Source organism: Manacus vitellinus, unplaced genomic scaffold (assembly GCF_001715985.3).
Source record: "Manacus vitellinus isolate BGI_N305 unplaced genomic scaffold, ASM171598v3 scaffold_6_pilon, whole genome shotgun sequence".
NCBI lineage: Eukaryota > Metazoa > Chordata > Aves > Passeriformes > Pipridae > Manacus > Manacus vitellinus.
In genome coordinates this window covers 39,570,093-39,578,093 of record NW_021940750.1, presented here as the reverse complement: position 1 = coordinate 39,578,093, position 8,001 = coordinate 39,570,093, and positions in this window count along the sequence as shown.

Here is an 8,001-nt window from a genome sequence, read left to right as displayed (position 1 = left end):
GGACAGGAGCACCCAGGGAAATGCAATATTAATTGTGCTTGTGCATAAAGGGTCTGGTTTTGCATTGTATGGCATTATTCTCACATGGTAAGGTGGTAAGAACCCAGTCCTGATGTCGTTTCCCTGTGTCTGTGTGGAGAAAGGGATGCCACGAAACAGTGGCTCGTGCTTTTCCTTCTCCCAGATGAAGGAAAGGCAGGAATGTTACTGCAGGGAGGGGGATTAGGGTTGGTAGGACACCGTGCTCAGAGCCCTACATGGACTTTTTAAGAGCTGGGCTGTGTTACTGGCCTAAAGGATTGGTGTGCTTTAGTCTTTAAATAGGTACTTAGAGAACAGTTTAAATGTGGATAACTGAGAGATACCTTATTAAAACCAACTGGCTGAAAGAATTATAAATTCACAGCTCATTCAAACAAGAAAGGAAAGCCCATGACATTTCCTTAAGGAGTAATGATAGTCTGCAGAGTCAATATGGCTTTGGTATATACACATTAAAGTGCTCCAATGTGTGAGTCTCTATTTCAGCTGGAGATTCAAACAGAGCATATTTCCTCTTTTATAACTGCAACATTGAAAAGAACTGATTTAATTATTTTTTTCCTCTATGTTAATATCCAGCAAACTGTTTTATTTTCTCAAATATTATTAAAAAAAAAAAAAAAGGGATTTTCTCCCTGACTCAGACTTTGTTTGCTAAGTTTCGTGGCTGCAGTATGTAAATTTTACATCTGAATTAAAAAAAACCCAACAACACTTAAAATAGAAGTTGCAATAGAAACAAGCTCAACTTAAACTACAGTGGTGTTATAGCCATGTGGATGTGGCACCATAATTATAGTTTAAAAAGCAATTAAGATAAAAGCTAGTACAAAGAGATCAGCCAAATATCAAGAGACTCAATTCTAAGCAAAACAAATCTCTAACTTCAAGCTAAAACAAACTTCTGGTGGTCCATGTACTCAACATTTTAATATTCATACATAGACACACAAACATACAGAGGGTTTGGGCTTCAATAAGGTTCCTAGAGCAGCAAACGGAGTTCAAAACTTCAGGAAGCTTTTCAGGAAAAAATACATGAAGGAAATCCCCAACCATTCCAGGGCAGTTAAGCTGTGGGTTCCAGTGCTCAGGTTTGACTCCTGTGCTGGAGTCAAATTATTTATTCTCTCTCACGTGGGACCAGGCTCTGAAATTCGGCTCTTCCCTGGAGGTTGGGCAATGCTGCTGGGAAGCTTGGCAAAGATTTGGGGAGTTTTCTGGTGAAATGCTGAGTCTGAATGAACCTCCTGTGCAATCTGTGTTGCACTGGTGGGTTTTGGGTTGTGTGTAAACATAAACATGGGAATACACATGCACACACGTAGTGTAAATGGCTACATTATACGTGTGTCACACGTGTATGAATGGATACATGTGCACATAAATTCTATATATTCATGGAGACATGCAGTCCTGGACATGGACTTTATATGAACTGTATGCATTGCACCCTGACATCCCTTTTTATCCTTTTATGTACCAGTTTCAGTTACAAACTCATTTGTATATTACAAACACATTAGCATAATACAAATGCAACTAAAACACATTATAGATAACAATTATAACCTCACCCTATGGGGTTCTTTGTCTATAAGAGTCCTACCATGCTGGATTGCTATTAAATGCTAAAATTTCCAACAAAAAAAGTGCAGTTTCCTCTTCAATTCTGTAGGCAGACTGACTACACAACAAAAAACAGAATTACAGAGCACAGACTGACTTCTGATGTATTCAGCTTTATGGGAATTTTCCATAAGGGAATACATTATGTCTTAACTAACATTTTGCCTTAAAACATAAGTTTTGCCGAACCAATTAAATCAACCAACTAATCTTGCACATGAAACATTAAACAAGAATGAAGTGCCTGCAATTAGCAAATAGCTTTGATGTGACTAAATATCTATCTCTATGCATCACCAACGTCCTGGGTTTAAGTCCCAGATGATGTTAGACATGCTGAATGTAAATGTTTGCTGTCTATACATGTCCAACCAGCTGAGTCTTGGAGCAGCAGCACTGCTGGGTTCAGAGAGATGGAAAACCAGATGTCAGCTGCTATTAGTGGGAAAGGGCCTGTTTGCGTGAAAACAGGGGTAAAAATAAAGGGAGGAAGGAAGAAAGGAAGGAAGGGAGGGAAAAGGGAGAAAAGGGAGAAAAGGGGAAAGGATGGAAGGGAGAAAGGGAGAGAGAGAAAGACAGAGAAAGAGAGAGAAAGAAAGAAAGAGAAAGAGGGAAAGAAAGAGAGAAAGAGAGAAAGAAAGAGAGAAAAAAGAAAAAAGAAAAAAGAAAAAGAAAGAAAGAAAGAAGGGAAGAAAGAAAGGAAAGAGAGGAAGGAAGGAAGGAAGAAAGAAAGAAAAAGAAAGAAAGAAAGAAAAAGAAGGGAAGAAAGAAAGGAAAGAGAGGAAGGAAGGAAGAAAGAAAGAAAAAGAAAGAAAGAAAGAAAGAAAAAGAAGGGAAGAAAGAAAGGAAAGAGAGGAAGGAAGGAAGGGAAGAAAGAAAGAAAGAAAGAAAGAAAGAAAGAAAGAAAGAAAGAAAGAAAGAGAAAGAAAGAAAGAAAGAAAGAAAGAAAGAAAGAAAGAAAGAGAAAGAAAAAGAAAGAAAGGAAAAGAAAGAAAGGAAGGAAGGATGGAAGAAAGGAAGGAAGAAAGGAAGGAAGAAAAAGAAAGAAAGAAAGGAAAAGAAAGAAAGGCCCTGAGATGCCATTGAACTTAAAAGGCAGGCAAAAAGCACTGTAGTTAATGCACTGAAAAAAAAAAGATATTCTTTAAAATAGAAATATTTTTAAAAAACTAGGATAGAAAGTGAAAAAAGGAGTAGGAATAACGTGATAGTCCAAAAGCACAGTAGAGCAGCCCAACTCTGCCTTCAGGGGAGCCAAACCCCCACGGCCTGTGCAACACCTCCCTCCTGGGCAGTGATTTCGGGAACCCGATACCGGGAGCTTTGGAAACTTTAGAGGCATGAGAAGCTGTGCGCGGGGGTGGGGCTCAGTAATTGCTCACCTTTTTTTTTGGTGCAAACACAAAATTACCGCCCAGACCAGGTTGCTTGGGAAGCACCGGGATGAGTGTGTGTGTGTGTGTGTGTGTGTGGGAGCAGGTGTGGATGCTGGGAGGGGGGGGAGCCTGCTGGGAATGCGGCGTGGGAAAGGAGGGACACGCAGCCTGTTTGGATCAGCCTGGCAGCCAAAGAAACACTTTGGTCCATCCTTGTGCAATATTCAGCACTGTGAGGGGGGGCTCCAGACCTTTCTTTCACATTTTTAAATTTTTTTTTTTTTAAACGTTTTGATGGATGTAATGATTTTTCTGGTTTGCTCTGGAGAGAAAATGAGACCTTACAGCTGAGGAGGGGGCAGGCTCAAACACCCATCAGAAGGGCACAAATCTGGGTCTCCCCAAGCAGCTGAGCATGCTGATTACCAAAATACTGCCCTGGAGGTAGAGCTCTCCCAGCTCAGCCTAGGAGCACCATTTATTTTGTAAAAATAATTCAGTGTTCACTAGACATGAGAGATGCTTGAGGCTGTGGAGGTCGAAGAGGAACTGAGCAGGACCCATCTCTGAAGACCAATGAATTGTTTTGATACCACCATGTGAGGCTCAATTCCAGCCCAATCCTTGGGGTGAAGCAAAGAGCAGACTTGAATTGAAAACTGGGGCTGGTGTTGCCTTGATGCAAGAAATGGGAACTGAGATATCTGTGCAGGGGTGGAAAAAGAGGAGTGAATTTGGAAGGACATAGTCCATTTTAAGAATCTACCGTCATAAAATAAATAAAGTCAGAGCTGAGGTAATGGCAAACCTTGCAATTTAATAAAAAAATCAATCATAAGGGTAAGAAATATGCATGAGAAATAATTGTTTCCTCTAAAAGGCAAAAATGACTGAAGTGAGTTATCTGTAGCAAGAAAACTGGTACTTTCTCCAGCACATATGGGAGGTTTTAGCTGAACAGTGGAAATCCAGCAAAGCAAACAGGTGCAGAGATCTGTGCATTTCCCCCCCTTGCATCCTGACTTCTCGTTATCACATCAGCAATTAATATTTTGTATCTCCTGAAGATCAGAAGGCAGCTTACAAAGATGAATTAATCAGCCACTGCAGCACCTTGGATGGGCTGGTATTAGTAGGGACATTTTGCAAAAAGGGCAAAGGGATTCCCAAAGATTGAGTGTGGCATTCCATCAGCAAGATGGACAGAATCCTCCCAGCTGCTTCATCATATGTGCTACACATTTGACAGTAATTTTACAGGAGTAATTTAAAACAGTAATTTAAAACACCAGTGGGATGTCTGTCTGCATTCCTTCTCCTTTACCCCAAGATTCCCATACATGGGAAGGAAGTAGTGTTGGGGAATAGCTATCACATGAGTATGGTCATTGATAATTATAAAAATATATATATAATGTAATTAGATATAATATAATAATAAAAATAGTCGTGATTAAGAAATTAAACCATTTCAAGAGGCAAAAATGAAAGTATCACAGAATCACAGAATGGTTTGGGTTGGAAGGGACCTTCAAGATCATCAAGTTTCAAACCCCTGCCGTGGGCAGGGACACCTTCCACTAGACCAGGTTGCTCCAAGCTCCATCAAACCTAGTCTTGAACACTTCCAGGGATGGAACAGCCACAACTTCACTGGTCAATGTGCTCCAGTGCCTCACCACCCTCACAGTAAGGAATTTCTTCCTAATATCTAACTTAAATCTACTCTGTTTTAGTTTAAACCCACTCTCCCTTGTCCTGTCCCTACACACCCTTGCAAAAAGTCTTTCCCCATCTTTCTTGTATCTGAGACAGTGTTTTGAAGGCTGGCACATCTAAAACAAAATCAGCAAATGTGAGTGGTGTAAATAAGACAACTCCTGCTCCTGCAGCATTGCTGTGGGGTTTGCAGAAGATGACTCAAAGGGCAGGAGCAGCCTGAATAATTCACCCCCAGGAGGCTGAGGGCTGCTGCTCTCTTCCTATTCTAGTTCACAATAATGTTTTCCCTTCTCAATGCTGACCTGCCTGAATGTTGAAGGGTCCAGAAGTGTGATGGTCCAGCTATGGGATGGCAGGGAAGGAGATGACAGCTTGGACATGTCTGCTCCAGCGTGGAGCAGGGAATTGGTGCTCTTCCTCATGAAGATGAAGTCAAATGAAGAAGGAACTGGGAACCAACAACCACAGGATCAGGCCTTTCACCTCAGATCAGGCTCCACTCCCTGCAAAGGGTCAGCAGTTTATACCAGGTGAAAGAGTTGAAGAAGTAGAGGTTCCCTCAGACCAAAAAACTCTGTTGTGGAGCAGGATAGGGTGAGTCCTGCTGGTTTTATCCACTTGGATGGGATCCTTATGTCCACAGCCTTGTTTGCCAACCAGGTGTGACTGACCTTGCATGTCAGGCACCAACACGAGGTCCTTGGATTTGCACCCCAGCTCAGCTCTCATTCACCCTGTAAATAGTTTTGCAGCTCCCACCCCACCATTGCCCCACATTCCATCACACCCTGGCCCCAGCCTGCCCACCACCAAGGTCAAAGGTTTCTAGGACAATCTGCCAGATGGAGGATGCTGCTGCATAACCTGTGCTTCCTCAGGGAAGCTGGCTGAAATGGCAGGAATATTTAAGGAATAGGATACCTCATTAGTTAACATCAAAAATTCCTCTGAAATAATAATTTTTAACTCATTGCCAATTAAATTAAATTCAGATATGCCTGTAGTAACATTTGGGTCTCCAGGAAGAATCGTTGTTCAATTAAAAGAGAAGCCAAACACCATTCAAATAGAAATGTACAGTAAGTGTAGTTGAATTCCACCTGTTCCTTCCAGATGTTTGCAGTGATTCACACATCTAAAGGCTCAGTAAATAGAGCTAATGATGGTTCAGAATATCTTAATACCAGTTACTGCATCACTTAAAACCAGAGCTGCTCAAACAAGGTTAGAAGGAATGCTTCTGAAAGCTCTGTAGGGATAACACTGCCCCTGTGGCAGGCTGCAGCTTGAATTGGCTTGGGGATCCAAGATTCAAGCAATTCTCCAGGGATCTGCCTTGGATTCCTGGCTTATCAAAGGAAAGAATCTGTGGATTAAAAAGAAGAACAGAAAATGGAGTTCAAAAAGGAAGCTGGCTCCTTTGAATGGGAAGTGCATCTCCCTTAAATATGTGCCGAGAAGCCAAATATCACCTGGCACTATTTGTGTTTGCTGCTTTTTATACCATGGCCAAATATTGCTCCCCATATGTGTGTCCATGAAAGGGCAGCTGCTCTCACAGCTGATTTTAAATTCTCCGGGCAACTTATTTATTACCAATGTTGCTCATTGCTACACTTATACACTCCCTAACAAGGCAGCATTGCAGAGCTGGGAATTGAAGCTTTTCCTTGCATGGGAGTCGTTCACAATGGTTAAAGATCATGCTCTGAGCTGCCAGCAAATTAGGACTTGTGGAAATCCTCTGCAATTAAAGGAAAACCATTCAAAGAAGCTCTTTTATCAGTCTGGGAACTAATGAAGTCCCCAGTCCCTTCCCAACACACCTTTTGTGCTGAAGCTTCCCTTTGTGTTGTCCACGAGTTCAGCATGGACATTCCCAAACGGCAAATTACACAATATTTAAAAGAATTGAGTGTCTCCTGTGCCCCTCCATCAGTTTGGTTGAAAATGGGCCACAGATTTTAAAACTGGAGGCTTTGGAGGGTGAAGGCAAGAACCATTGGTTTTGGTAATGAGACATGTACCTGGAGTTAGAGATGAGTTTTGATGACCCCCCAGAAGATATCACTTACAGAACAGAGGACTCTCCACTTAGAAATCCTCACCTAGTCTTCAGGCTTTGGAGAGTAAATCTTAACCAGTTTAACATATTTCTCCTGGGCCTCTTGCCCCCAGGACTCTATCTGGGTGCTGCAGGGCTAGAATAATTCCTACTCCAGGCACTTGCAATGTCCTCTGGTAATCAAAGGCCATTTCAGGCATACAGGTATTTTGTGGTCAAGGGTTCCTGACTTGGTGAATCTGGATTGTCCCTTGAAATAGATCCATAAAGATGTAACTACAATGTACAGCAATCTCAAGGGCCATCAAAACAATAATGACAGGTTCTTTTTTATAGTTTTTAGTGGAAGAACTTCAGTGCTCAAAGCCAGAGGACACCAGGATGCAGGGCCAGGAGGATTTCATGAGGCCACCTCATCCATCCCCCGGCTTAAGGCAGGATTAGGGCTAGATAACCACTCCTGACAAAGCTGCTCTTAAAAGCCCCCCACGAACTCCTTGGACAGTCTGCTCAGTGCTCCTGATAATTCATCACTGTTCCTAATGAAAAATGAGTGTGGAAGAGTGGAAAAGTATTGAGTGTAGCTGACCCTCCCTGTAAGGGCACACAGAGAGGTGTGTGCTGGGAACTAATGAAGTGGGATTCCTACAGATTGCTATCTCAAGTCTCCAGTCCCTTCCCAACACACCTTTGGTGTCCTCCATGAGTTCAGCGTGGACATTCCCAACTGGAAAATTAATATGTAGAAGAACTGAGTATCTCTTGTGCCCTTCCCTCAGTTTGGTTGAAAATGAACATATCACTGCCCTGGGAAGAGAAAGCACAATTTTCTCACCATGATATCCTGTGTGCTCCTGACTGTGGCCCTGCAAAGACAACCTGGAGCCAACCATGAGGCTCTGAGCTGGGTGGCACTTGGTGGGAGCTGATGGGAATACACCAGACAGAGCAGAGCCAGCAGCCTGGAAGGTGGGAATGCTGGTGCAGCCAAAGAGGAGGGTTCTGTTCCCTTCCCTTCCGCTGCCTCCACTCCCTCGCACACACGGCATTTCCACAGGCTGTGCACAGGGACCAGGATTTGGGCATTAATTAATAGGATTATTTCTTATGAATTTCTTCTTCCCTTTTCCACAGGACGCTTTGTGAGAGCGGAAGGTTTCACTTCCC